The sequence below is a fragment of the Labrus bergylta genome, chromosome 23, assembly GCF_963930695.1.
Source record: "Labrus bergylta chromosome 23, fLabBer1.1, whole genome shotgun sequence".
Lineage (NCBI taxonomy): Eukaryota > Metazoa > Chordata > Actinopteri > Labriformes > Labridae > Labrus > Labrus bergylta.
In genome coordinates this window covers 14,611,060-14,636,882 of record NC_089217.1, presented here as the reverse complement: position 1 = coordinate 14,636,882, position 25,823 = coordinate 14,611,060, and the positions used below count along the sequence as shown (strand labels likewise).

General features: G+C 43.7%; 45 non-coding genes across 45 annotated transcripts; 5 read left to right on the top strand and 40 right to left on the bottom strand.

Moving 5' to 3' along the window:
• Window positions 1-254: 254 nt before the first annotated feature.
• On the bottom strand, window positions 255-326 carry trnaq-cug (transfer RNA glutamine (anticodon CUG)). The gene has a single exon. It is a non-coding gene; the product is annotated as a tRNA-Gln (tRNA).
• Window positions 327-442: 116 nt separating this feature from the next.
• Window positions 443-525, bottom strand: trnal-cag (transfer RNA leucine (anticodon CAG)). The gene has a single exon. It is a non-coding gene; the product is annotated as a tRNA-Leu (tRNA).
• Window positions 526-1,282: 757 nt separating this feature from the next.
• Window positions 1,283-1,354, bottom strand: trnaq-cug (transfer RNA glutamine (anticodon CUG)). Its single transcript has one exon. It is a non-coding gene; the product is annotated as a tRNA-Gln (tRNA).
• Window positions 1,355-1,470: 116 nt separating this feature from the next.
• Window positions 1,471-1,553, bottom strand: trnal-cag (transfer RNA leucine (anticodon CAG)). Its single transcript has one exon. It is a non-coding gene; the product is annotated as a tRNA-Leu (tRNA).
• Window positions 1,554-2,310: 757 nt separating this feature from the next.
• Window positions 2,311-2,382, bottom strand: trnaq-cug (transfer RNA glutamine (anticodon CUG)). The gene has a single exon. It is a non-coding gene; the product is annotated as a tRNA-Gln (tRNA).
• A 116-nt stretch (window positions 2,383-2,498) lies between these two features.
• On the bottom strand, window positions 2,499-2,581 carry trnal-cag (transfer RNA leucine (anticodon CAG)). The gene has a single exon. It is a non-coding gene; the product is annotated as a tRNA-Leu (tRNA).
• A 757-nt stretch (window positions 2,582-3,338) lies between these two features.
• trnaq-cug (transfer RNA glutamine (anticodon CUG)) lies at window positions 3,339-3,410 on the bottom strand. The gene has a single exon. It is a non-coding gene; the product is annotated as a tRNA-Gln (tRNA).
• Window positions 3,411-3,526: 116 nt separating this feature from the next.
• trnal-cag (transfer RNA leucine (anticodon CAG)) lies at window positions 3,527-3,609 on the bottom strand. Its single transcript has one exon. It is a non-coding gene; the product is annotated as a tRNA-Leu (tRNA).
• A 935-nt stretch (window positions 3,610-4,544) lies between these two features.
• trnal-cag (transfer RNA leucine (anticodon CAG)) lies at window positions 4,545-4,627 on the bottom strand. The gene has a single exon. It is a non-coding gene; the product is annotated as a tRNA-Leu (tRNA).
• Window positions 4,628-4,922: 295 nt separating this feature from the next.
• Window positions 4,923-4,994, top strand: trnaq-uug (transfer RNA glutamine (anticodon UUG)). The gene has a single exon. It is a non-coding gene; the product is annotated as a tRNA-Gln (tRNA).
• A 389-nt stretch (window positions 4,995-5,383) lies between these two features.
• On the bottom strand, window positions 5,384-5,455 carry trnaq-cug (transfer RNA glutamine (anticodon CUG)). The gene has a single exon. It is a non-coding gene; the product is annotated as a tRNA-Gln (tRNA).
• Window positions 5,456-5,571: 116 nt separating this feature from the next.
• On the bottom strand, window positions 5,572-5,654 carry trnal-cag (transfer RNA leucine (anticodon CAG)). Its single transcript has one exon. It is a non-coding gene; the product is annotated as a tRNA-Leu (tRNA).
• Window positions 5,655-6,403: 749 nt separating this feature from the next.
• Window positions 6,404-6,475, bottom strand: trnaq-cug (transfer RNA glutamine (anticodon CUG)). Its single transcript has one exon. It is a non-coding gene; the product is annotated as a tRNA-Gln (tRNA).
• Window positions 6,476-6,591: 116 nt separating this feature from the next.
• Window positions 6,592-6,674, bottom strand: trnal-cag (transfer RNA leucine (anticodon CAG)). Its single transcript has one exon. It is a non-coding gene; the product is annotated as a tRNA-Leu (tRNA).
• Window positions 6,675-8,187: 1,513 nt separating this feature from the next.
• Window positions 8,188-8,259, bottom strand: trnaq-cug (transfer RNA glutamine (anticodon CUG)). Its single transcript has one exon. It is a non-coding gene; the product is annotated as a tRNA-Gln (tRNA).
• Window positions 8,260-8,375: 116 nt separating this feature from the next.
• trnal-cag (transfer RNA leucine (anticodon CAG)) lies at window positions 8,376-8,458 on the bottom strand. The gene has a single exon. It is a non-coding gene; the product is annotated as a tRNA-Leu (tRNA).
• A 748-nt stretch (window positions 8,459-9,206) lies between these two features.
• On the bottom strand, window positions 9,207-9,278 carry trnaq-cug (transfer RNA glutamine (anticodon CUG)). The gene has a single exon. It is a non-coding gene; the product is annotated as a tRNA-Gln (tRNA).
• Window positions 9,279-9,394: 116 nt separating this feature from the next.
• On the bottom strand, window positions 9,395-9,477 carry trnal-cag (transfer RNA leucine (anticodon CAG)). The gene has a single exon. It is a non-coding gene; the product is annotated as a tRNA-Leu (tRNA).
• Window positions 9,478-9,773: 296 nt separating this feature from the next.
• On the top strand, window positions 9,774-9,845 carry trnaq-uug (transfer RNA glutamine (anticodon UUG)). The gene has a single exon. It is a non-coding gene; the product is annotated as a tRNA-Gln (tRNA).
• Window positions 9,846-10,980: 1,135 nt separating this feature from the next.
• Window positions 10,981-11,052, bottom strand: trnaq-cug (transfer RNA glutamine (anticodon CUG)). The gene has a single exon. It is a non-coding gene; the product is annotated as a tRNA-Gln (tRNA).
• Window positions 11,053-11,168: 116 nt separating this feature from the next.
• trnal-cag (transfer RNA leucine (anticodon CAG)) lies at window positions 11,169-11,251 on the bottom strand. Its single transcript has one exon. It is a non-coding gene; the product is annotated as a tRNA-Leu (tRNA).
• Window positions 11,252-11,994: 743 nt separating this feature from the next.
• On the bottom strand, window positions 11,995-12,066 carry trnaq-cug (transfer RNA glutamine (anticodon CUG)). The gene has a single exon. It is a non-coding gene; the product is annotated as a tRNA-Gln (tRNA).
• Window positions 12,067-12,935: 869 nt separating this feature from the next.
• Window positions 12,936-13,007, bottom strand: trnaq-cug (transfer RNA glutamine (anticodon CUG)). Its single transcript has one exon. It is a non-coding gene; the product is annotated as a tRNA-Gln (tRNA).
• Window positions 13,008-13,123: 116 nt separating this feature from the next.
• On the bottom strand, window positions 13,124-13,206 carry trnal-cag (transfer RNA leucine (anticodon CAG)). Its single transcript has one exon. It is a non-coding gene; the product is annotated as a tRNA-Leu (tRNA).
• A 758-nt stretch (window positions 13,207-13,964) lies between these two features.
• Window positions 13,965-14,036, bottom strand: trnaq-cug (transfer RNA glutamine (anticodon CUG)). The gene has a single exon. It is a non-coding gene; the product is annotated as a tRNA-Gln (tRNA).
• A 1,055-nt stretch (window positions 14,037-15,091) lies between these two features.
• trnal-cag (transfer RNA leucine (anticodon CAG)) lies at window positions 15,092-15,174 on the bottom strand. Its single transcript has one exon. It is a non-coding gene; the product is annotated as a tRNA-Leu (tRNA).
• A 296-nt stretch (window positions 15,175-15,470) lies between these two features.
• On the top strand, window positions 15,471-15,542 carry trnaq-uug (transfer RNA glutamine (anticodon UUG)). The gene has a single exon. It is a non-coding gene; the product is annotated as a tRNA-Gln (tRNA).
• Window positions 15,543-15,939: 397 nt separating this feature from the next.
• trnaq-cug (transfer RNA glutamine (anticodon CUG)) lies at window positions 15,940-16,011 on the bottom strand. The gene has a single exon. It is a non-coding gene; the product is annotated as a tRNA-Gln (tRNA).
• Window positions 16,012-16,878: 867 nt separating this feature from the next.
• Window positions 16,879-16,950, bottom strand: trnaq-cug (transfer RNA glutamine (anticodon CUG)). The gene has a single exon. It is a non-coding gene; the product is annotated as a tRNA-Gln (tRNA).
• Window positions 16,951-17,066: 116 nt separating this feature from the next.
• Window positions 17,067-17,149, bottom strand: trnal-cag (transfer RNA leucine (anticodon CAG)). Its single transcript has one exon. It is a non-coding gene; the product is annotated as a tRNA-Leu (tRNA).
• A 749-nt stretch (window positions 17,150-17,898) lies between these two features.
• trnaq-cug (transfer RNA glutamine (anticodon CUG)) lies at window positions 17,899-17,970 on the bottom strand. Its single transcript has one exon. It is a non-coding gene; the product is annotated as a tRNA-Gln (tRNA).
• Window positions 17,971-18,086: 116 nt separating this feature from the next.
• Window positions 18,087-18,169, bottom strand: trnal-cag (transfer RNA leucine (anticodon CAG)). The gene has a single exon. It is a non-coding gene; the product is annotated as a tRNA-Leu (tRNA).
• Window positions 18,170-18,927: 758 nt separating this feature from the next.
• On the bottom strand, window positions 18,928-18,999 carry trnaq-cug (transfer RNA glutamine (anticodon CUG)). Its single transcript has one exon. It is a non-coding gene; the product is annotated as a tRNA-Gln (tRNA).
• A 1,055-nt stretch (window positions 19,000-20,054) lies between these two features.
• Window positions 20,055-20,137, bottom strand: trnal-cag (transfer RNA leucine (anticodon CAG)). The gene has a single exon. It is a non-coding gene; the product is annotated as a tRNA-Leu (tRNA).
• Window positions 20,138-20,433: 296 nt separating this feature from the next.
• Window positions 20,434-20,505, top strand: trnaq-uug (transfer RNA glutamine (anticodon UUG)). Its single transcript has one exon. It is a non-coding gene; the product is annotated as a tRNA-Gln (tRNA).
• A 397-nt stretch (window positions 20,506-20,902) lies between these two features.
• Window positions 20,903-20,974, bottom strand: trnaq-cug (transfer RNA glutamine (anticodon CUG)). Its single transcript has one exon. It is a non-coding gene; the product is annotated as a tRNA-Gln (tRNA).
• Window positions 20,975-21,841: 867 nt separating this feature from the next.
• Window positions 21,842-21,913, bottom strand: trnaq-cug (transfer RNA glutamine (anticodon CUG)). The gene has a single exon. It is a non-coding gene; the product is annotated as a tRNA-Gln (tRNA).
• A 116-nt stretch (window positions 21,914-22,029) lies between these two features.
• On the bottom strand, window positions 22,030-22,112 carry trnal-cag (transfer RNA leucine (anticodon CAG)). The gene has a single exon. It is a non-coding gene; the product is annotated as a tRNA-Leu (tRNA).
• Window positions 22,113-22,870: 758 nt separating this feature from the next.
• On the bottom strand, window positions 22,871-22,942 carry trnaq-cug (transfer RNA glutamine (anticodon CUG)). Its single transcript has one exon. It is a non-coding gene; the product is annotated as a tRNA-Gln (tRNA).
• A 111-nt stretch (window positions 22,943-23,053) lies between these two features.
• trnal-cag (transfer RNA leucine (anticodon CAG)) lies at window positions 23,054-23,136 on the bottom strand. Its single transcript has one exon. It is a non-coding gene; the product is annotated as a tRNA-Leu (tRNA).
• Window positions 23,137-23,884: 748 nt separating this feature from the next.
• trnaq-cug (transfer RNA glutamine (anticodon CUG)) lies at window positions 23,885-23,956 on the bottom strand. The gene has a single exon. It is a non-coding gene; the product is annotated as a tRNA-Gln (tRNA).
• Window positions 23,957-24,072: 116 nt separating this feature from the next.
• Window positions 24,073-24,155, bottom strand: trnal-cag (transfer RNA leucine (anticodon CAG)). Its single transcript has one exon. It is a non-coding gene; the product is annotated as a tRNA-Leu (tRNA).
• A 297-nt stretch (window positions 24,156-24,452) lies between these two features.
• Window positions 24,453-24,524, top strand: trnaq-uug (transfer RNA glutamine (anticodon UUG)). Its single transcript has one exon. It is a non-coding gene; the product is annotated as a tRNA-Gln (tRNA).
• Window positions 24,525-24,907: 383 nt separating this feature from the next.
• Window positions 24,908-24,979, bottom strand: trnaq-cug (transfer RNA glutamine (anticodon CUG)). The gene has a single exon. It is a non-coding gene; the product is annotated as a tRNA-Gln (tRNA).
• A 116-nt stretch (window positions 24,980-25,095) lies between these two features.
• On the bottom strand, window positions 25,096-25,178 carry trnal-cag (transfer RNA leucine (anticodon CAG)). The gene has a single exon. It is a non-coding gene; the product is annotated as a tRNA-Leu (tRNA).
• Window positions 25,179-25,823: the final 645 nt, after the last annotated feature.

Below are 25,823 nucleotides of genomic sequence, written 5' to 3'. Positions count from 1 at the left end.
ACGTAACGATTCCACTTGTTCCATGGCGTAATGTTTAGCACTCTGGACTTTGAATCCAGTGATCCGAGTTCAAGTCTCGGCGGAACCTAGTGATGAGGTACAGGGCAGTGTGGTGATTCACTGAAAAGAATCTTGTTTCTGTGGTGATTGCCATATAGCTTCTTTTTTTCCCATAACCTAAATCTATTATTTCTGGTCTCCCTGGACAATCATGGCCCCTGTAACAGACTTTCAACCTGGAATGCCTCAAAACCAGGTCCCACCGAGATTTGAACTCGGATCGCTGGATTCAGAGTCCAGAGTGCTAACCATTACACCATGGAACCAATGTAACGCAACCTGAAATAGCAGTGAAACAATTTTTTGCGTGTTGCAGTTAAAGGGCAGATAAACGGATAAAGAGGGCATACAGAAAATACAGTTGCAAGGAAAAGCACAAGTGTGTCAGAAGTGGGATTCGAACCCACGCCTCCAGAGGAGACTGCGACCTGAACGCAGCGCCTTAGACCGCTCGGCCATCCTGACTGCATCACCTATGCTTGTCCTAGCTTACGAGGTCAAATTTAGTATAGGAATCTATTCTAAGAAACAACTGTATGTTTACACTTGAGGGTTGGCTCATGGTGATTGAGACTCTTTATATCTGTTTCAATATTGGGCCAACAAACCTGAATGCTGAGGGGCTGTGAAAGCTACATGATCAAAGGACTTGTGAGAGATTGGCATCTTGGTCTGCTAGCCAACCATCAACTGGCAACTTTCCAGTACTTTTGTCCTGCAATGAAAAAAATAAATAAAACACTTGACGTAATGAATCCACTGGTTGCGTGGTGTAATGGTTAGCACTCTGGACTTTGAATCCAGTGATCTGACTTCAAGTCTTGGTGGAACCTAGTGATGAGGTACAGGGCAGTGTGGAGATTCACTGAAAATGTTCTTGTTTCAGTGGTGATTGCCATGTAGCTTCTTTTTTTCCCCCATACCCTAAATCAATTATTTCAAAAGGCCTTGTGTTGGACTTTGTTTTGGATTGTGTTTTTGCAGCTTAACTGTCCTGTAAGCAATTTCAACGAGAGTAATGTCCTTTTAATGAAGAGTGCTACAAACTGTTTATGCGGCAATCTAAGTGTAACAACTCTCGTACGGCCTGTGCTAACAGAAGGTAAGGAGATCATATGGCACCCTTTAGGAGGATTGGATGACTTCCCCTCAAGGTCTCCCTGGTCTCCTTGGACCATCATGGCCCCTGTAACAGACTTTCAACCTGGAATGCCTCAAAACCAGGTCCCATCGAGATTTGAACTCAGATCGCTGGATTCAGAGTCCAGAGTGCTAACCATTACACCATGGAACCAATGTAAAGCAACCTGAAATAGCAGTGAAACAATTTTTTGCGTGTTGCAGTTAAAGGGCAGATAAACGGATAAAGAGGGCATAAAGAAAATACAGTTGCAAGGAAAAGCACAAGTGTGTCAGAAGTGGAATTCGAACCCACGCCTCCAGAGGAGACTGCGACCTGAACGCAGCGCCTTAGACCGCTCGGCCATCCTGACTGCATCACCTATGCTTGTCCTAGCTTATGAGGTCAAATTTAGTATAGGAATCTATTCTAAGAAACAACTGTATGTTTACACTTGAGGGTTGGCTCATGGTGATTGAGACTCTTTATATCTGTTTCAATATTGGGCCAACAAACCTGAATGCTGAGGGGCTGTGAAAGCTACATGATCAAAGGACTTGTGAGAGATTGGCATCTTGGTCTGCTAGCCAACCATCAACTGGCAACTTTCCAGTACTTTTGTCCTGCAATGAAAAAAATAAATAAAACACTTGATGTAATGGTTCCACTGGTTCCATGGTGTAATGGCTAGCACTCTGGACTTTGAATCCAGTGATTTGACTTCAAGTCTCGGTGGAACCTAGTGATGTGGTACAGGGCAGTGTGGAGATTCACTGAAAATGTTCTTGTTTCAGTGGTGATTGCCATGTAGCTTCTTTTTTTCCCCCATACCCTAAATCAATTATTTCAAAAGGCCTTGTGTTGGACTTTGTTTTGGATTGTGTTTTTGCAGCTTAACTGTCCTGTAAGCAATTTCAACGAGAGTAATGTCCTTTTAATGAAGAGTGCTACAAACTGTTTATGCGGCAATCTAAGTGTAACAACTCTCGTACGGCCTGTGCTAACAGAAGGTAAGGAGATCATATGGCACCCTTTAGGAGGATTGGATGACTTCCCCTCAAGGTCTCCCTGGTCTCCTTGGACCATCATGGCCCCTGTAACAGACTTTCAACCTGGAATGCCTCAAAACCAGGTCCCATCGAGATTTGAACTCAGATCGCTGGATTCAGAGTCCAGAGTGCTAACCATTACACCATGGAACCAATGTAAAGCAACCTGAAATAGCAGTGAAACAATTTTTTGCGTGTTGCAGTTAAAGGGCAGATAAACGGATAAAGAGGGCATAAAGAAAATACAGTTGCAAGGAAAAGCACAAGTGTGTCAGAAGTGGAATTCGAACCCACGCCTCCAGAGGAGACTGCGACCTGAACGCAGCGCCTTAGACCGCTCGGCCATCCTGACTGCATCACCTATGCTTGTCCTAGCTTACGAGGTCAAATTTAGTATAGGAATCTATTCTAAGAAACAACTGTATGTTTACACTTGAGGGTTGGCTCATGGTGATTGAGACTCTTTATATCTGTTTCAATATTGGGCCAACAAACCTGAATGCTGAGGGGCTGTGAAAGCTACATGATCAAAGGACTTGTGAGAGATTGGCATCTTGGTCTGCTAGCCAACCATCAACTGGCAACTTTCCAGTACTTTTGTCCTGCAATGAAAAAAATAAATAAAACACTTGATGTAATGGTTCCACTGGTTCCATGGTGTAATGGCTAGCACTCTGGACTTTGAATCCAGTGATCTGACTTCAAGTCTTGGTGGAACCTAGTGATGTGGTATAGGGCAGTGTGGAGATTCACTGAAAATGTTCTTGTTTCAGTGGTAATTGCCATGTAGCTTCTTTTTTTTCCCCATACCCTAAATCAATTATTTCAAAAGGCCTTGTGTTGGACTTTGTTTTGGATTGTGTTTTTGCAGCTTAACTGTCCTGTAAGCAATTTCAACGAGAGTAATGTCCTTTTAATGAAGAGTGCTACAAACTGTTTATGCGGCAATCTAAGTGTAACAACTCTCGTACGGCCTGTGCTAACAGAAGGTAAGGAGATCATATGGCACCCTTTAGGAGGATTGGATGACTTCCCCTCAAGGTCTCCCTGGTCTCCTTGGACCATCATGGCCCCTGTAACAGACTTTCAACCTGGAATGCCTCAAAACCAGGTCCCATCGAGATTTGAACTCGGATCGCTGGATTCAGAGTCCAGAGTGCTAACCATTACACCATGGAACCAATGTAAAGCAACCTGAAATAGCAGTGAAACAATTTTTTGCGTGTTGCAGTTAAAGGGCAGATAAACGGATAAAGAGGGCATAAAGAAAATACAGTTGCAAGGAAAAGCACAAGTGTGTCAGAAGTGGGATTCGAACCCACGCCTCCAGAGGAGACTGCGACCTGAACGCAGCGCCTTAGACCGCTCGGCCATCCTGACTGCATCACGTATGCTTGTCCTAGCTTACGAGGTCAAATTTAGTATAGGAATCTATTCTAAGAAACAACTGTATGTTTACACTTGAGGGTTGGCTCATGGTGATTGAGACTCTTTATATCTGTTTTAATATTGGGCCAACAAACCTGAATGCTGAGGGGCTGTGAAAGCTACATGATCAAAGGACTTGTGAGAGATTGGCATCTTGGTCTGCTAGCCAACCATCAACTGGCAACTTTCCAGTACTTTTGTCCTGCAATGAAAAAAAAAAATAAAACACTTGTCGTAACGAATCCACTGGTTCCGTGGTGTAATGGTTAGCACTCTGGACTTTGAATCCAGTGATCTGACTTCAAGTCTTGGTGGAACCTAGTGATGAGGTACAGGGCAGTGTGGAGATTCACTGAAAATGTTCTTGTTTCAGTGGTGATTGCCAGGTAGCTACTTTTTTTTTCCCATACCCTAAATCAATTATTTCAAAAGGCCTTGTGTTGGACTTTGCTTTGGAATGTGTTTTTGCAGCTTAACAACTGTCCTGTAAGCAATTTCAACGAGAGTAATGTCCTTTTAATGAAGAGTGCTACAAACTGTTTATGCGGCAATCTAAGTGTAACAACTCTCGTACGGCCTGTGCTAACAGAAGGTAAGGAGATCATATGGCACCCTTTAGGAGGATTGGATGACTTCCCCTCAAGGTCTCCCTGGTCTCCCTGGACCATCATGGCCCCTGTAACAGACTTTCAACCTGGAATGCCTCAAAACCAGGTCCCACCGAGATTTGAACTCGGATCGCTGGATTCAGAGTCCAGAGTCCATGGAAACAATGTAAAGCAACCTGAAATAGCAGTGAAACAATTTTTTGCGTGTTGCAGTTAAAGGGCAGATAACCGGATAAAGAGGGCATACAGAAAATACAGTTGCAAGGAAAAGCACAAGTGTGTCAGAAGTGGAATTCGAACCCACGCCTCCAGAGGAGACTGCGACCTGAACGCAGCGCCTTAGACCGCTCGGCCATCCTGACTGCATCACCTATGCTTGTCCTAGCTTACGAGGTCAAATTTAGTATAGGAATCTATTCTAAGAAACAACTGTATGTTTACACTTGAGGGTTGGCTCATGGTGATTGAGACTCTTTATATCTGTTTCAATATTGGGCCAACAAACCTGAATGCTGAGGGGCTGTGAAAGCTACATGATCAAAGGACTTGTGAGAGATTGGCATCTTGGTCTGCTAGCCAACCATCAACTGGCAACTTTCCAGTACTTTTGTCCTGCAATGAAAAAAAAAAAAATACACTTGACATAATGATTCCACTGGTTCCATGGTGTAATGGCTAGCACTCTGGACTTTGAATCCAGTGATTCGAGTTCAAGTCTCGGTGGAACCTAGTGATGTGGTATAGGGCAGTGTGGAGATTCACTGAAAATGTTCTTGTTTCAGTGGTGATTGCCATGTAGCTACATTTTTTTCCCCATACCCTAAATCAATTATTTCAAAAGGCCTTGTGTTGGACTTTGTTTTGGATTGTGTTTTTGCAGCTTAACTGTCCTGTAAGCAATTTCAACGAGAGTAATGTCCTTTTAATGAAGAGTGCTACAAACTGTTTATGCGGCAATCTAAGTGTAACAACTCTCGTACGGCCTGTGCTAACAGAAGGTAAGGAGATCATATGGCACCCTTTAGGAGGATTGGATGACTTCCCCTCAAGGTCTCCCTGGTCTCCCTGGACCATCATGGCCCCTGTAACAGACTTTCAACCTGGAATGCCTCAAAACCAGGTCCCACCGAGATTTGAACTCGGATCGCTGGATTCAGAGTCCAGAGTGCTAACCATTACACCATGGAACCAATGTAAAGCAACCTGAAATAGCAGTGAAACAATTTTTTGCGTGTTGCAGTTAAAGGGCAGATAAACGGATAAAGAGGGCATAAAGAAAATACAGTTGCAAGGAAAAGCACAAGTGTGTCAGAACTGGGATTCGAACCCACGCCTCCAGAGGAGACTGCGACCTGAACGCAGCGCCTTAGACCGCTCGGCCATCCTGACTGCATCACCTATGCTTGTCCTAGCTTACGAGGTCAAATTTAGTATAGGAATCTATTCTAAGAAACAACTGTATGTTTACACTTGAGGGTTGGCTCATGGTGATTGAGACTCTTTATATCTGTTTCAATATTGGGCCAACAAACCTGAATGCTGAGGGGCTGTGAAAGCTACATGATCAAAGGACTTGTGAGAGATTGGCATCTTGGTCTGCTAGCCAACCATCAACTGGCAACTTTCCAGTACTTTTGTCCTGCAATGAAAAAAAAATAAAACACTTGACGTAATGATTCCACTGGTTCCGTGGCTTAATGGTTAGCACTCTGGACTTTGAATCCAGTGATCTGACTTCAAGTCTTGGTGGAACCTAGTGATGAGGTACAGGGCAGTGTGGAGATTCACTGAAAATGTTCTTGTTTCAGTGGTGATTGCCAGGTAGCTACTTTTTTTTTCCCATACCCTAAATCAATTATTTCAAAAGGCCTTGTGTTGGACTTTGCTTTGGAATGTGTTTTTGCAGCTTAACAACTGTCCTGTAAGCAATTTCAACGAGAGTAATGTCCTTTTAATGAAGAGTGCTACAAACTGTTTATGCAGCAATCTAAGTGTAACAACTCTCGTACGGCCTGTGCTAACAGAAGGTAAGGAGATCATATGGCACCCTTTAGGAGGATTGGATGACTTCCCCTCAAGGTCTCCCTGGACCATCATGGCCCCTGTAACAGACTTTCAACCTGGAATGCCTCAAAACCAGGTCCCACCGAGATTTGAATTCGGATCACTGGATTCAGAGTCCAGAGTGCTAACCATTACACCATGGAACCAATGTAAAGCAACCTGAAATAGCAGTGAAACAATTTTTTGCGTGTTGCAGTTAAAGGGCAGATAAACGGATAAAGAGGGCATACAGAAAATACAGTTGCAAGGAAAAGCACAAGTGTGTCGGAAGTGGGATTCGATCCCACGCCTCCAGAGGAGACTGCGACCTGAACGCAGCGCCTTAGACCGCTCGGCCATCCTGACTGCATCACCTATGCTTGTCCTAGCTTACGAGGTCAAATTTAGTATAGGAATCTATTCTAAGAAACAACTGTATGTTTACACTTGAGGGTTGGCTCATGGTGATTGAGACTCTTTATATCTGTTTCAATATTGGGCCAACAAACCTGAATGCTGAGGGGCTGTGAAAGCTACATGATCAAAGGACTTGTGAGAGATTGGCATCTTGGTCTGCTAGCCAACCATCAACTGGCAACTTTCCAGTACTTTTGTCCTGCAATGAAAAAAAAATAAAACACTTGACGTAATGATTCCACTGGTTCCGTGGCTTAATGGTTAGCACTCTGGACTTTGAATCCAGTGATCCGACTTCAAGTCTTGGTGGAACCTAGTGATGAGGTACAGGGCAGTGTGGAGATTCACTGAAAATGTTCTTGTTTCAGTGGTGATTGCCAGGTAGCTACTTTTTTTTTCCCATACCCTAAATCAATTATTTCAAAAGGCCTTGTGTTGGACTTTGCTTTGGAATGTGTTTTTGCAGCTTAACAACTGTCATGTAAGCAATTTCAACGAGAGTAATGTCCTTTTAATGAAGAGTGCTACAAACTGTTTATGCGGCAATCTAAGTGTAACAACTCTCGTACGGCCTGTGCTAACAGAAGGTAAGGAGATCATATGGCACCCTTTAGGAGGATTGGATGACTTCCCCTCAAGGTCTCCCTGGACCATCATGGCCCCTGTAACAGACTTTCAACCTGGAATGCCTCAAAACCAGGTCCCACCGAGATTTGAATTCGGATCACTGGATTCAGAGTCCAGAGTGCTAACCATTACACCATGGAACAACTGTATGTTTACACTTGAGGGTTGGCTCATGGTGATTGAGACTCTTTATATCTGTTTCAATATTGGGCCAACAAACCTGAATGCTGAGGGGCTGTGAAAGCTACATGATCAAAGGACTTGTGAGAGATTGGCATCTTGGTCTGCTAGCCAACCATCAACTGGCAACTTTCCAGTACTTTTGTCCTGCAATGAAAAAAAAATAAAACACTTGACGTAATGATTCCACTGGTTCCGTGGCTTAATGGCTAGCACTCTGGACTTTGAATCCAGTGATCTGAGTTCAAGTCTCGGTGGAACCTAGTGATGTGGTATAGGGCAGTGTGGAGATTCACTGAAAATGTTCTTGTTTCAGTGGTGATTGCCATGTAGCTACTTTTTTTTTCCCATACCCTAGATCAATTATTTCAAAAGGCCTTGTGTTGGACTTTGCTTTGGAATGTGTTTTTGCAGCTTAACAACTGTCCTGTAAGCAATTTCAACAAGAGTAATGTCCTTTCAATGAAGAGTGCTACAAACTGTTCATGCGGCAATCTAAGTGTAACAACTCTCGTACGGCCTGTGCTAACAGAAGGTAAGGAGATCATATGGCACCCTTTAGGAGGATTGGATGACTTCCCCTCAAGGTCTCCCTGGTCTCCCTGGACCATCATGGCCCCTGTAACAGACTTTCAACCTGGAATGCCTCAAAACCAGGTCCCACCGAGATTTGAACTCGGATCGCTGGATTCAGAGTCCAGAGTGCTAACCATTACACCATGGAACCAATGTAAAGCAACCTGAAATAGCAGTGAAACAATTTTTTGCGTGTTGCAGTTAAAGGGCAGATAACCGGATAAAGAGGGCATAAAGAAAATACAGTTGCAAGGAAAAGCACAAGTGTGTCAGAAGTGGGATTCGAACCCACGCCTCCAGAGGAGACTGCGACCTGAACGCAGCGCCTTAGACCGCTCGGCCATCCTGACTGCATCACCTATGCTTGTCCTAGCTTACGAGGTCAAATTTAGTATAGGAATCTATTCTAAGAAACAACTGTATGTTTACACTTGAGGGTTGGCTCATGGTGATTGAGACTCTTTATATCTGTTTCAATATTGGGCCAACAAACCTGAATGCTGAGGGGCTGTGAAAGCTACATGATCAAAGGACTTGTGAGAGATTGGCATCTTGGTCTGCTAGCCAACCATCAACTGGCAACTTTCCAGTACTTTTGTCCTGCAATGAAAAAAAAAAAAAAAACACTTGACATAATGATTCCACTGGTTCCATGGTGTAATGGCTAGCACTCTGGACTTTGAATCCAGTGATCGGAGTTCAAGTCTCGGTGGACCCTAGTGATGTGGTATAGGGCAGTGTGGAGATTCACTGAAAATGTTCTTGTTTCAGTGGTGATTGCCATGTAGCTACTTTTTTTTCCCCATACACTAAATCAATTATTTCAAAAGGCCTTGTGTTGGACTTTGTTTTGGATTGTGTTTTTGCAGCTTAACTGTCCTGTAAGCAATTTCAACGAGAGTAATGTCCTTTTAATGAAGAGTGCTACAAACTGTTTATGCGGCAATCTAAGTGTAACAACTCTCGTACGGCCTGTGCTAACAGAAGGTAAGGAGATCATATGGCACCCTTTAGGAGGATTGGATGACTTCCCCTCAAGGTCTCCCTGGACCATCATGGCCCCTGTAACAGACTTTCAACCTGGAATGCCTCAAAACCAGGTCCCACCGAGATTTGAACTCGGATCGCTGGATTCAGAGTCCAGAGTGCTAACCATTACACCATGGAACCAATGTAAAGCAACCTGAAATAGCAGTGAAACAATTTTTTGCGTGTTGCAGTTAAAGGGCAGATAAACGGATAAAGAGGGCATACAGAAAATACAGTTGCAAGGAAAAGCACAAGTGTGTCAGAAGTGGGATTCGAACCCACGCCTCCAGAGGAGACTGCGACCTGAATGCAGCGCCTTAGACCGCTCGGCCATCCTGACTGCATCACCTATGCTTGTCCTAGCTTACGAGGTCAAATTTAGTATAGGAATCTATTCTAAGAAACAACTGTATGTTTACACTTGAGGGTTGGCTCATGGTGATTGAGACTCTTTATATCTGTTTCAATATTGGGCCAACAAACCTGAATGCTGAGGGGCTGTGAAAGCTACATGATCAAAGGACTTGTGAGAGATTGGCATCTTGGTCTGCTAGCCAACCATCAACTGGCAACTTTCCAGTACTTTTGTCCTGCAATGAAAAAAAAAAAAAAAACACTTGACATAATGATTCCACTGGTTCCATGGTGTAATGGCTAGCACTCTGGACTTTGAATCCAGTGATCCGAGTTCAAGTCTCGGTGGAACCTAGTGATGTGGTATAGGGCAGTGTGGAGATTCACTGAAAATGTTCTTGTTTCAGTGGTGATTGCCATGTAGCTACATTTTTTTCCCCATACCCTAAATCAATTATTTCAAAAGGCCTTGTGTTGGACTTTGTTTTGGATTGTGTTTTTGCAGCTTAACTGTCCTGTAAGCAATTTCAACGAGAGTAATGTCCTTTTAATGAAGAGTGCTACAAACTGTTTATGCGGCAATCTAAGTGTAACAACTCTCGTACGGCCTGTGCTAACAGAAGGTAAGGAGATCATATGGCACCCTTTAGGAGGATTGGATGACTTCCCCTCAAGGTCTCCCTGGACCATCATGGCCCCTGTAACAGACTTTCAACCTGGAATGCCTCAAAACCAGGTCCCACCGAGATTTGAATTCGGATCACTGGATTCAGAGTCCAGAGTGCTAACCATTACACCATGGAACAACTGTATGTTTACACTTGAGGGTTGGCTCATGGTGATTGAGACTCTTTATATCTGTTTCAATATTGGGCCAACAAACCTGAATGCTGAGGGGCTGTGAAAGCTACATGATCAAAGGACTTGTGAGAGATTGGCATCTTGGTCTGCTAGCCAACCATCAACTGGCAACTTTCCAGTACTTTTGTCCTGCAATGAAAAAAAAATAAAACACTTGACGTAATGATTCCACTGGTTCCGTGGCTTAATGGCTAGCACTCTGGACTTTGAATCCAGTGATCTGAGTTCAAGTCTCGGTGGAACCTAGTGATGTGGTATAGGGCAGTGTGGAGATTCACTGAAAATGTTCTTGTTTCAGTGGTGATTGCCATGTAGCTACTTTTTTTTTCCCATACCCTAGATCAATTATTTCAAAAGGCCTTGTGTTGGACTTTGCTTTGGAATGTGTTTTTGCAGCTTAACAACTGTCCTGTAAGCAATTTCAACAAGAGTAATGTCCTTTCAATGAAGAGTGCTACAAACTGTTCATGCGGCAATCTAAGTGTAACAACTCTCGTACGGCCTGTGCTAACAGAAGGTAAGGAGATCATATGGCACCCTTTAGGAGGATTGGATGACTTCCCCTCAAGGTCTCCCTGGACCATCATGGCCCCTGTAACAGACTTTCAACCTGGAATGCCTCAAAACCAGGTCCCACCGAGATTTGAACTCAGATCGCTGGATTCAGAGTCCAGAGTGCTAACCATTACACCATGGAACCAATGTAAAGCAACCTGAAATAGCAGTGAAACAATTTTTTGCGTGTTGCAGTTAAAGGGCAGATAAACGGATAAAGAGGGCATACAGAAAATACAGTTGCAAGGAAAAGCACAAGTGTGTCAGAAGTGGGATTCGAACCCACGCCTCCAGAGGAGGCTGCGACCTGAACGCAGCGCCTTAGACCGCTCGGCCATCCTGACTGTCCTAGCTTACGAGGTCAAATTTAGTATAGGAATCTATTCTAAGAAACAACTGTATGTTTACACTTGAGGGTTGGCTCATGGTGATTGAGACTCTTTATATCTGTTTCAATATTGGGCCAACAAACCTGAATGCTGAGGGGCTGTGAAAGCTACATGATCAAAGGACTTGTGAGAGATTGGCATCTTGGTCTGCTAGCCAACCATCAACTGGCAACTTTCCAGTACTTTTGTCCTGCAATGAAAAAAAAATAAAACACTTGACGTAATGATTCCACTGGTTCCGTGGCTTAATGGTTAGCACTCTGGACTTTGAATCCAGTGATCTGACTTCAAGTCTTGGTGGAACCTAGTGATGAGGTACAGGGCAGTGTGGAGATTCACTGAAAATGTTCTTGTTTCAGTGGTGATTGCCAGGTAGCTACTTTTTTTTTCCCATACCCTAAATCAATTATTTCAAAAGGCCTTGTGTTGGACTTTGCTTTGGAATGTGTTTTTGCAGCTTAACAACTGTCATGTAAGCAATTTCAACGAGAGTAATGTCCTTTTAATGAAGAGTGCTACAAACTGTTTATGCGGCAATCTAAGTGTAACAACTCTCGTACGGCCTGTGCTAACAGAAGGTAAGGAGATCATATGGCACCCTTTAGGAGGATTGGATGACTTCCCCTCAAGGTCTCCCTGGTCTCCCTGGACCATCATGGCCCCTGTAACAGACTTTCAACCTGGAATGCCTCAAAACCAGGTCCCACCGAGATTTGAATTCGGATCACTGGATTCAGAGTCCAGAGTGCTAACCATTACACCATGGAACCAATGTAAAGCAACCTGAAATAGCAGTGAAACAATTTTTTGCGTGTTGCAGTTAAAGGCCAGATAAACGGATAAAGAGGGCATACAGAAAATACAGTTGCAAGGAAAAGCACAAGTGTGTCAGAAGTGGGATTCGAACCCACGCCTCCAGAGGAGACTGCGACCTGAACGCAGCTCCTGCATACAACTGTATGTTTACACTTGAGGGTTGGCTCATGGTGATTGAGACTCTTTATATCTGTTTCAATATTGGGCCAACAAACCTGAATGCTGAGGGGCTGTGAAAGCTACATGATCAAAGGACTTGTGAGAGATTGGCATCTTGGTCTGCTAGCCAACCATCAACTGGCAACTTTCCAGTACTTTTGTCCTGCAATGAAAAAAAAAAAAAAAACACTTGACATAATGATTCCACTGGTTCCATGGCTTAATGGTTAGCACTCTGGACTTTAAATCCAGTGATCTGACTTCAAGTCTTGGTGGAACCTAGTGATGAGGTACAGGGCAGTGTGGAGATTCACTGAAAGTGTTCTTGTTTCAGTGGTGATTGCCAGGTAGCTACTTTTTTTTTCCCATACCCTAAATCAATTATTTCAAAAGGCCTTGTGTTGGACTTTGCTTTGGAATGTGTTTTTGCAGCTTAACAACTGTCCTGTAAGCAATTTCAACGAGAGTAATGTCCTTTTAATGAAGAGTGCTACAAACTGTTTATGCGGCAATCTAAGTGTAACAACTCTCGTACGGCCTGTGCTAACAGAAGGTAAGGAGATCATATGGCACCCTTTAGGAGGATTGGATGACTTCCCCTCAAGGTCTCCCTGGACCATCATGGCCCCTGTAACAGACTTTCAACCTGGAATGCCTCAAAACCAGGTCCCACCGAGATTTGAATTCGGATCACTGGATTCAGAGTCCAGAGTGCTAACCATTACACCATGGAACCAATGTAAAGCAACCTGAAATAGCAGTGAAACAATTTTTTGCGTGTTGCAGTTAAAGGGCAGATAAACGGATAAAGAGGGCATACAGAAAATACAGTTGCAAGGAAAAGCACAAGTGTGTCGGAAGTGGGATTCGATCCCACGCCTCCAGAGGAGACTGCGACCTGAACGCAGCGCCTTAGACCGCTCGGCCATCCTGACTGCATCACCTATGCTTGTCCTAGCTTACGAGGTCAAATTTAGTATAGGAATCTATTCTAAGAAACAACTGTATGTTTACACTTGAGGGTTGGCTCATGGTGATTGAGACTCTTTATATCTGTTTCAATATTGGGCCAACAAACCTGAATGCTGAGGGGCTGTGAAAGCTACATGATCAAAGGACTTGTGAGAGATTGGCATCTTGGTCTGCTAGCCAACCATCAACTGGCAACTTTCCAGTACTTTTGTCCTGCAATGAAAAAAAAATAAAACACTTGACGTAATGATTCCACTGGTTCCGTGGCTTAATGGTTAGCACTCTGGACTTTGAATCCAGTGATCTGACTTCAAGTCTTGGTGGAACCTAGTGATGAGGTACAGGGCAGTGTGGAGATTCACTGAAAATGTTCTTGTTTCAGTGGTGATTGCCAGGTAGCTACTTTTTTTTTCCCATACCCTAAATCAATTATTTCAAAAGGCCTTGTGTTGGACTTTGCTTTGGAATGTGTTTTTGCAGCTTAACAACTGTCATGTAAGCAATTTCAACGAGAGTAATGTCCTTTTAATGAAGAGTGCTACAAACTGTTTATGCGGCAATCTAAGTGTAACAACTCTCGTACGGCCTGTGCTAACAGAAGGTAAGGAGATCATATGGCACCCTTTAGGAGGATTGGATGACTTCCCCTCAAGGTCTCCCTGGTCTCCCTGGACCATCATGGCCCCTGTAACAGACTTTCAACCTGGAATGCCTCAAAACCAGGTCCCACCGAGATTTGAATTCGGATCACTGGATTCAGAGTCCAGAGTGCTAACCATTACACCATGGAACCAATGTAAAGCAACCTGAAATAGCAGTGAAACAATTTTTTGCGTGTTGCAGTTAAAGGCCAGATAAACGGATAAAGAGGGCATACAGAAAATACAGTTGCAAGGAAAAGCACAAGTGTGTCAGAAGTGGGATTCGAACCCACGCCTCCAGAGGAGACTGCGACCTGAACGCAGCTCCTGCATACAACTGTATGTTTACACTTGAGGGTTGGCTCATGGTGATTGAGACTCTTTATATCTGTTTCAATATTGGGCCAACAAACCTGAATGCTGAGGGGCTGTGAAAGCTACATGATCAAAGGACTTGTGAGAGATTGGCATCTTGGTCTGCTAGCCAACCATCAACTGGCAACTTTCCGGTACTTTTGTCCTGCAATGAAAAAAAAATAAAACACTTGACGTAATGATTCCACTGGTTCCGTGGCTTAATGGTTAGCACTCTGGACTTTAAATCCAGTGATCTGACTTCAAGTCTTGGTGGAACCTAGTGATGAGGTACAGGGCAGTGTGGAGATTCACTGAAAGTGTTCTTGTTTCAGTGGTGATTGCCAGGTAGCTACTTTTTTTTTCCCATACCCTAAATCAATTATTTCAAAAGGCCTTGTGTTGGACTTTGCTTTGGAATGTGTTTTTGCAGCTTAACAACTGTCCTGTAAGCAATTTCAACGAGAGTAATGTCCTTTTAATGAAGAGTGCTACAAACTGTTTATGCGGCAATCTAAGTGTAACAACTCTCGTACGGCCTGTGCTAACAGAAGGTAAGGAGATCATATGGCACCCTTTAGGAGGATTGGATGACTTCCCCTCAAGGTCTCCCTGGACCATCATGGCCCCTGTAACAGACTTTCAACCTGGAATGCCTCAAAACCAGGTCCCACCGAGATTTGAATTCGGATCACTGGATTCAGAGTCCAGAGTGCTAACCATTAGACCATGGAACCAATGTAAAGCAACCTGAAATAGCAGTGAAACAATTTTTTGCGTGTTGCAGTTAAAGGCCAGATAAACGGATAAAGAGGGCATACAGAAAATACAGTTGCAAGGAAAAGCACAAGTGTGTCAGAAGTGGGATTCGAACCCACGCCTCCAGAAGAGACTGCGACCTGAACGCAGCGCCTTAGACCGCTCGGCCATCCTGACTGCATCACCTATGCTTGTCCTAGCTTACGAGGTCAAATTTAGTATAGGAATCTATTCTAAGAAACAACTGTATGTTTACACTTGAGGGTTGGCTCATGGTGATTGAGACTCTTTATATCTGTTTCAATATTGGGCCAACAAACCTGAATGCTGAGGGGCTGTGAAAGCTACATGATCAAAGGACTTGTGAGAGATTGGCATCTTGGTCTGCTAGCCAACCATCAACTGGCAACTTTCCAGTACTTTTGTCCTGCAATGAAAAAAAAAAAAAAAACACTTGACATAATGATTCCACTGGTTCCATGGTGTAAGGGCTAGCACTCTGGACTTTGAATCCAGTGATCTGAGTTCAAGTCTCGGTGGAACCTAGTGATGTGGTACAGGGCAGTGTGGAGATTCACTGAAAATGTTCTTGTTTCAGTGGTGATTGCCATGTAGCTACTTTTTTTTTCCCATACCTTAGATCAATTATTTCGAAAGGCCTTGTGTTGGACTTTGCTTTGGAATGTGTTTTTGCAGCTTAACAACTGTCCTGTAAGCAATTTCAACGAGAGTAATGTCCTTTTAATGAAGAGTGCTACAAACTGTTTATGCGGCAATCTAAGTGTAACAACTCTCGTACGGTACGGCCTGTGCTAACAGAAGGTAAGGAGATCATATGGCACCCTTTAGGAGGATTGGATGACTTCCCCTCAAGGTCTCCCTGGTCTCCCTGGACCATCATGGCCCCTGTAACAGACTTTCAACCTGGAATGCCTCAAAACCAGGTCCCACCGAGATTTGAACTCAGATCGCTGGATTCAGAGTCCAGAGTGCTAACCATTACACCATGGAACCAATGTAAAGCAACCTGAAATAGCAGTGAAACAATTTTTTGCGTGTTGCAGTTAAAGGGCAGATAACCGGATAAAGAGGGCATAAAGAAAATACAGTTGCAAGGAAAAGCACAAGTGTGTCAGAAGTGGGATTCGAACCCACGCCTCCAGAGGAGACTGCGACCTGAACGCAGCTCCTGCATACAACTGTATGTTTACACTTGAGGGTTGGCTCATGGTGATTGAGACTCTTTATATCTGTTTCAATATTGGGCCAACAAACCTGAATGCTGAGGGGCTGTGAAAGCTACATGATCAAAGGACTTGTGAGAGATTGGCATCTTGGTCTGCTAGCCAACCATCAACTGGCAACTTTCCGGTACTTTTGTCCTGCAATGAAAAAAAAATAAAACACTTGACGTAATGATTCCACTGGTTCCGTGGCTTAATGGTTAGCACTCTGGACTTTAAATCCAGTGATCTGACTTCAAGTCTTGGTGGAACCTAGTGATGAGGTACAGGGCAGTGTGGAGATTCACTGAAAGTGTTCTTGTTTCAGTGGTGATTGCCAGGTAGCTACTTTTTTTTTCCCATACCCTAAATCAATTATTTCAAAAGGCCTTGTGTTGGACTTTGCTTTGGAATGTGTTTTTGCAGCTTAACAACTGTCCTGTAAGCAATTTCAACGAGAGTAATGTCCTTTTAATGAAGAGTGCTACAAACTGTTTATGCGGCAATCTAAGTGTAACAACTCTCGTACGGCCTGTGCTAACAGAAGGTAAGGAGATCATATGGCACCCTTTAGGAGGATTGGATGACTTCCCCTCAAGGTCTCCCTGGACCATCATGGCCCCTGTAACAGACTTTCAACCTGGAATGCCTCAAAACCAGGTCCCACCGAGATTTGAATTCGGATCACTGGATTCAGAGTCCAGAGTGCTAACCATTACACCATGGAACCAATGTAAAGCAACCTGAAATAGCAGTGAAACAATTTTTTGCGTGTTGCAGTTAAAGGGCAGATAAACGGATAAAGAGGGCATACAGAAAATACAGTTGCAAGGAAAAGCACAAGTGTGTCAGAAGTGGGATTCGATCCCACGCCTCCAGAGGAGACTGCGACCTGAACGCAGCGCCTTAGACCGCTCGGCCATCCTGACTGCATCACCTATGCTTGTCCTAGCTTACGAGGTCAAATTTAGTATAGGAATCTATTCTAAGAAACAACTGTATGTTTACACTTGAGGGTTGGCTCATGGTGATTGAGACTCTTTATATCTGTTTCAATATTGGGCCAACAAACCTGAATGCTGAGGGGCTGTGAAAGCTACATGATCAAAGGACTTGTGAGAGATTGGCATCTTGGTCTGCTAGCCAACCATCAACTGGCAACTTTCCAGTACTTTTGTCCTGCAATGAAAAAAAAATAAAACACTTGACGTAATGATTCCACTGGTTCCGTGGCTTAATGGTTAGCACTCTGGACTTTGAATCCAGTGATCTGACTTCAAGTCTTGGTGGAACCTAGTGATGAGGTACAGGGCAGTGTGGAGATTCACTGAAAATGTTCTTGTTTCAGTGGTGATTGCCAGGTAGCTACTTTTTTTTTCCCATACCCTAAATCAATTATTTCAAAAGGCCTTGTGTTGGACTTTGCTTTGGAATGTGTTTTTGCAGCTTAACAACTGTCATGTAAGCAATTTCAACGAGAGTAATGTCCTTTTAATGAAGAGTGCTACAAACTGTTTATGCGGCAATCTAAGTGTAACAACTCTCGTACGGCCTGTGCTAACAGAAGGTAAGGAGATCATATGGCACCCTTTAGGAGGATTGGATGACTTCCCCTCAAGGTCTCCCTGGACCATCATGGCCCCTGTAACAGACTTTCAACCTGGAATGCCTCAAAACCAGGTCCCACCGAGATTTGAATTCGGATCACTGGATTCAGAGTCCAGAGTGCTAACCATTACACCATGGAACCAATGTAAAGCAACCTGAAATAGCAGTGAAACAATTTTTTGCGTGTTGCAGTTAAAGGGCAGATAAACGGATAAAGAGGGCATACAGAAAATACAGTTGCAAGGAAAAGCACAAGTGTGTCGGAAGTGGGATTCGATCCCACGCCTCCAGAGGAGACTGCGACCTGAACGCAGCGCCTTAGACCGCTCGGCCATCCTGACTGCATCACCTATGCTTGTCCTAGCTTACGAGGTCAAATTTAGTATAGGAATCTATTCTAAGAAACAACTGTATGTTTACACTTGAGGGTTGGCTCATGGTGATTGAGACTCTTTATATCTGTTTCAATATTGGGCCAACAAACCTGAATGCTGAGGGGCTGTGAAAGCTACATGATCAAAGGACTTGTGAGAGATTGGCATCTTGGTCTGCTAGCCAACCATCAACTGGCAACTTTCCAGTACTTTTGTCCTGCAATGAAAAAAAAATAAAACACTTGACGTAATGATTCCACTGGTTCCGTGGCTTAATGGTTAGCACTCTGGACTTTGAATCCAGTGATCTGACTTCAAGTCTTGGTGGAACCTAGTGATGAGGTACAGGGCAGTGTGGAGATTCACTGAAAATGTTCTTGTTTCAGTGGTGATTGCCAGGTAGCTACTTTTTTTTTCCCATACCCTAAATCAATTATTTCAAAAGGCCTTGTGTTGGACTTTGCTTTGGAATGTGTTTTTGCAGCTTAACAACTGTCATGTAAGCAATTTCAACGAGAGTAATGTCCTTTTAATGAAGAGTGCTACAAACTGTTTATGCGGCAATCTAAGTGTAACAACTCTCGTACGGCCTGTGCTAACAGAAGGTAAGGAGATCATATGGCACCCTTTAGGAGGATTGGATGACTTCCCCTCAAGGTCTCCCTGGTCTCCCTGGACCATCATGGCCCCTGTAACAGACTTTCAACCTGGAATGCCTCAAAACCAGGTCCCACCGAGATTTGAATTCGGATCACTGGATTCAGAGTCCAGAGTGCTAACCATTACACCATGGAACCAATGTAAAGCAACCTGAAATAGCAGTGAAACAATTTTTTGCGTGTTGCAGTTAAAGGCCAGATAAACGGATAAAGAGGGCATACAGAAAATACAGTTGCAAGGAAAAGCACAAGTGTGTCAGAAGTGGGATTCGAACCCACGCCTCCAGAGGAGACTGCGACCTGAACGCAGCTCCTGCATACAACTGTATGTTTACACTTGAGGGTTGGCTCATGGTGATTGAGACTCTTTATATCTGTTTCAATATTGGGCCAACAAACCTGAATGCTGAGGGGCTGTGAAAGCTACATGATCAAAGGACTTGTGAGAGATTGGCATCTTGGTCTGCTAGCCAACCATCAACTGGCAACTTTCCGGTACTTTTGTCCTGCAATGAAAAAAAAATAAAACACTTGACGTAATGATTCCACTGGTTCCGTGGCTTAATGGTTAGCACTCTGGACTTTAAATCCAGTGATCTGACTTCAAGTCTTGGTGGAACCTAGTGATGAGGTACAGGGCAGTGTGGAGATTCACTGAAAGTGTTCTTGTTTCAGTGGTGATTGCCAGGTAGCTACTTTTTTTTTCCCATACCCTAAATCAATTATTTCAAAAGGCCTTGTGTTGGACTTTGCTTTGGAATGTGTTTTTGCAGCTTAACAACTGTCCTGTAAGCAATTTCAACGAGAGTAATGTCCTTTTAATGAAGAGTGCTACAAACTGTTTATGCGGCAATCTAAGTGTAACAACTCTCGTACGGCCTGTGCTAACAGAAGGTAAGGAGATCATATGGCACCCTTTAGGAGGATTGGATGACTTCCCCTCAAGGTCTCCCTGGACCATCATGGCCCCTGTAACAGACTTTCAACCTGGAATGCCTCAAAACCAGGTCCCACCGAGATTTGAATTCGGATCACTGGATTCAGAGTCCAGAGTGCTAACCATTAGACCATGGAACCAATGTAAAGCAACCTGAAATAGCAGTGAAACAATTTTTTGCGTGTTGCAGTTAAAGGCCAGATAAACGGATAAAGAGGGCATACAGAAAATACAGTTGCAAGGAAAAGCACAAGTGTGTCAGAAGTGGGATTCGAACCCACGCCTCCAGAAGAGACTGCGACCTGAACGCAGCGCCTTAGACCGCTCGGCCATCCTGACTGCATCACCTATGCTTGTCCTAGCTTACGAGGTCAAATTTAGTATAGGAATCTATTCTAAGAAACAACTGTATGTTTACACTTGAGGGTTGGCTCATGGTGATTGAGACTCTTTATATCTGTTTCAATATTGGGCCAACAAACCTGAATGCTGAGGGGCTGTGAAAGCTACATGATCAAAGGACTTGTGAGAGATTGGCATCTTGGTCTGCTAGCCAACCATCAACTGGCAACTTTCCAGTACTTTTGTCCTGCAATGAAAAAAAAAAAAAAAACACTTGACATAATGATTCCACTGGTTCCATGGTGTAAGGGCTAGCACTCTGGACTTTGAATCCAGTGATCTGAGTTCAAGTCTCGGTGGAACCTAGTGATGTGGTACAGGGCAGTGTGGAGATTCACTGAAAATGTTCTTGTTTCAGTGGTGATTGCCATGTAGCTACTTTTTTTTTCCCATACCTTAGATCAATTATTTCGAAAGGCCTTGTGTTGGACTTTGCTTTGGAATGTGTTTTTGCAGCTTAACAACTGTCCTGTAAGCAATTTCAACGAGAGTAATGTCCTTTTAATGAAGAGTGCTACAAACTGTTTATGCGGCAATCTAAGTGTAACAACTCTCGTACGGTACGGCCTGTGCTAACAGAAGGTAAGGAGATCATATGGCACCCTTTAGGAGGATTGGATGACTTCCCCTCAAGGTCTCCCTGGTCTCCCTGGACCATCATGGCCCCTGTAACAGACTTTCAACCTGGAATGCCTCAAAACCAGGTCCCACCGAGATTTGAACTCAGATCGCTGGATTCAGAGTCCAGAGTGCTAACCATTACACCATGGAACCAATGTAAAGCAACCTGAAATAGCAGTGAAACAATTTTTTGCGTGTTGCAGTTAAAGGGCAGATAACCGGATAAAGAGGGCATAAAGAAAATACAGTTGCAAGGAAAAGCACAAGTGTGTCAGAAGTGGGATTCGAACCCACGCCTCCAGAGGAGACTGCGACCTGAACGCAGCTCCTGCATACAACTGTATGTTTACACTTGAGGGTTGGCTCATGGTGATTGAGACTCTTTATATCTGTTTCAATATTGGGCCAACAAACCTGAATGCTGAGGGGCTGTGAAAGCTACATGATCAAAGGACTTGTGAGAGATTGGCATCTTGGTCTGCTAGCCAACCATCAACTGGCAACTTTCCGGTACTTTTGTCCTGCAATGAAAAAAAAATAAAACACTTGACGTAATGATTCCACTGGTTCCGTGGCTTAATGGTTAGCACTCTGGACTTTAAATCCAGTGATCTGACTTCAAGTCTTGGTGGAACCTAGTGATGAGGTACAGGGCAGTGTGGAGATTCACTGAAAGTGTTCTTGTTTCAGTGGTGATTGCCAGGTAGCTACTTTTTTTTTCCCATACCCTAAATCAATTATTTCAAAAGGCCTTGTGTTGGACTTTGCTTTGGAATGTGTTTTTGCAGCTTAACAACTGTCCTGTAAGCAATTTCAACGAGAGTAATGTCCTTTTAATGAAGAGTGCTACAAACTGTTTATGCGGCAATCTAAGTGTAACAACTCTCGTACGGCCTGTGCTAACAGAAGGTAAGGAGATCATATGGCACCCTTTAGGAGGATTGGATGACTTCCCCTCAAGGTCTCCCTGGACCATCATGGCCCCTGTAACAGACTTTCAACCTGGAATGCCTCAAAACCAGGTCCCACCGAGATTTGAATTCGGATCACTGGATTCAGAGTCCAGAGTGCTAACCATTACACCATGGAACCAATGTAAAGCAACCTGAAATAGCAGTGAAACAATTTTTTGCGTGTTGCAGTTAAAGGGCAGATAAACGGATAAAGAGGGCATACAGAAAATACAGTTGCAAGGAAAAGCACAAGTGTGTCAGAAGTGGGATTCGATCCCACGCCTCCAGAGGAGACTGCGACCTGAACGCAGCGCCTTAGACCGCTCGGCCATCCTGACTGCATCACCTATGCTTGTCCTAGCTTACGAGGTCAAATTTAGTATAGGAATCTATTCTAAGAAACAACTGTATGTTTACACTTGAGGGTTGGCTCATGGTGATTGAGACTCTTTATATCTGTTTCAATATTGGGCCAACAAACCTGAATGCTGAGGGGCTGTGAAAGCTACATGATCAAAGGACTTGTGAGAGATTGGCATCTTGGTCTGCTAGCCAACCATCAACTGGCAACTTTCCAGTACTTTTGTCCTGCAATGAAAAAAAAATAAAACACTTGACGTAATGATTCCACTGGTTCCGTGGCTTAATGGTTAGCACTCTGGACTTTGAATCCAGTGATCTGACTTCAAGTCTTGGTGGAACCTAGTGATGAGGTACAGGGCAGTGTGGAGATTCACTGAAAATGTTCTTGTTTCAGTGGTGATTGCCAGGTAGCTACTTTTTTTTTCCCATACCCTAAATCAATTATTTCAAAAGGCCTTGTGTTGGACTTTGCTTTGGAATGTGTTTTTGCAGCTTAACAACTGTCATGTAAGCAATTTCAACGAGAGTAATGTCCTTTTAATGAAGAGTGCTACAAACTGTTTATGCGGCAATCTAAGTGTAACAACTCTCGTACGGCCTGTGCTAACAGAAGGTAAGGAGATCATATGGCACCCTTTAGGAGGATTGGATGACTTCCCCTCAAGGTCTCCCTGGTCTCCCTGGACCATCATGGCCCCTGTAACAGACTTTCAACCTGGAATGCCTCAAAACCAGGTCCCACCGAGATTTGAATTCGGATCACTGGATTCAGAGTCCAGAGTGCTAACCATTACACCATGGAACCAATGTAAAGCAACCTGAAATAGCAGTGAAACAATGCGTGTTGCAGTTAAAGGGCAGATAACCGGATAAAGAGGGCATAAAGAAAATACAGTTGCAAGGAAAAGCACAAGTGTGTCAGAAGTGGGATTCGAACCCACGCCTCCAGAGGAGACTGCGACCTGAGCGCAGCGCCTTAGACCGCTCGGCCATCCTGACTGCATCACCTATGCTTGTCCTAGCTTACGAGGTCAAATTTAGTATAGGAATCTATTCTAAGAAACAACTGTATGTTTACACTTGAGGGTTGGCTCATGGTGATTGAGACTCTTTATATCTGTTTTAATATTGGGCCAACAAACCTGAATGCTGAGGGGCTGTGAAAGCTACATGATCAAAGGACTTGTGAGAGATTGGCATCTTGGTCTGCTAGCCAACCATCAACTGGCAACTTTCCAGTACTTTTGTCCTGCAATGAAAAAAATAAATAAAACACTTGACGTAATGAATCCACTGGTTCCGTGGTGTAATGGTTAGCACTCTGGACTTTGAATCCAGTGATCTGACTTCAAGTCTTGGTGGAACCTAGTGATGAGGTACAGGGCAGTGTGGAGATTCACTGAAAATGTTCTTGTTTCAGTGGTGATTGCCATGTAGCTTCTTTTTTTTCCCCATACCCTAAATCAATTATTTCAAAAGGCCTTGTGTTGGACTTTGTTTTGGATTGTGTTTTTGCAGCTTAACTGTCCTGTAAGCAATTTCAACGAGAGTAATGTCCTTTTAATGAAGAGTGCTACAAACTGTTTATGCGGCAATCTAAGTGTAACAACTCTCGTACGGCCTGTGCTAACAGAAGGTAAGGAGATCATATGGCACCCTTTAGGAGGATTGGATGACTTCCCCTCAAGGTCTCCCTGGACCATCATGGCCCCTGTAACAGACTTTCAACCTGGAATGCCTCAAAACCAGGTCCCACCGAGATTTGAATTCGGATCGCTGGATTCAGAGTCCAGAGTGCTAACCATTACACCATGGAACCAATGTAAAGCAACCTGAAATAGCAGTGAAACAATTTTTTGCGTGTTGCAGTTAAAGGGCAGATAAACGGATAAAGAGGGCATACAGAAAATACAGTTGCAAGGAAAAGCACAAGTGTGTCAGAAGTGGGATTCGAACCCACGCCTCCAGAGGAGACTGCGACCTGAACGCAGCGCCTTAGACCGCTCGGCCATCCTGACTGCATCACCTATGCTTGTCCTAGCTTATGAGGTCAAATTTAGTATAGGAATCTATTCTAAGAAACAACTGTATGTTTACACTTGAGGGTTGGCTCATGGTGATTGAGACTCTTTATATCTGTTTCAATATTGGGCCAACAAACCTGAATGCTGAGGGGCTGTGAAAGCTACATGATCAAAGGACTTGTGAGAGATTGGCATCTTGGTCTGCTAGCCAACCATCAACTGGCAACTTTCCAGTACTTTTGTCCTGCAATGAAAAAAAAAGAAAAAAACACTTGACATAATGATTCCACTGGTTCCATGGTGTAATGGCTAGCACTCTGGACTTTGAATCCAGTGATCCGAGTTCAAGTCTCGGTGGAACCTAGTGATGTGGTATAGGGCAGTGTGGAGATTCACTGAAAATGTTCTTGTTTCAGTGGTGATTGCCATGTAGCTACTTTTTTTTCCCCATACCCTAGATCAATTATTTCGAAAGGCCTTGTGTTGGACTTTGCTTTGGAATGTGTTTTTGCAGCTTAACAACTGTCCTGTAAGCAATTTCAACGAGAGTAATGTCCTTTTAATGAAGAGTGCTACAAACTGTTTATGCGGCAATCTAAGTGTAACAACTCTCGTACGGCCTGTGCTAACAGAAGGTAAGGAGATCATATGGCACCCTTTAGGAGGATTGGATGACTTCCCCTCAAGGTCTCCCTGGACCATCATGGCCCCTGTAACAGACTTTCAACCTGGAATGCCTCAAAACCAGGTCCCACCGAGATTTGAATTCGGATCACTGGATTCAGAGTCCAGAGTGCTAACCATTACACCATGGAACCAATGTAAAGCAACCTGAAATAGCAGTGAAACAATTTTTTGCGTGTTGCAGTTAAAGGGCAGATAAACGGATAAAGAGGGCATACAGAAAATACAGTTGCAAGGAAAAGCACAAGTGTGTCAGAAGTGGGATTCGAACCCACGCCTCCAGAGGAGACTGCGACCTGAACGCAGCGCCTTAGACCGCTCGGCCATCCTGACTGCATCACCTATGCTTGTCCTAGCTTACGAGGTCAAATTTAGTATAGGAATCTATTCTAAGAAACAACTGTATGTTTACACTTGAGGGTTGGCTCATGGTGATTGAGACTCTTTATATCTGTTTCAATATTGGGCCAACAAACCTGAATGCTGAGGGGCTGTGAAAGCTACATGATCAAAGGACTTGTGAGAGATTGGCATCTTGGTCTGCTAGCCAACCATCAACTGGCAACTTTCCAGTACTTTTGTCCTGCAATGAAAAAAAAATAAAACACTTGACGTAATGATTCCACTGGTTCCGTGGCTTAATGGTTAGCACTCTGGACTTTAAATCCAGTGATCTGACTTCAAGTCTTGGTGGAACCTAGTGATGAGGTACAGGGCAGTGTGGAGATTCACTGAAAGTGTTCTTGTTTCAGTGGTGATTGCCAGGTAGCTACTTTTTTTTTCCCATACCCTAAATCAATTATTTCAAAAGGCCTTGTGTTGGACTTTGCTTTGGAATGTGTTTTTGCAGCTTAACAACTGTCCTGTAAGCAATTTCAACGAGAGTAATGTCCTTTTAATGAAGAGTGCTACAAACTGTTTATGCGGCAATCTAAGTGTAACAACTCTCGTACGGCCTGTGCTAACAGAAGGTAAGGA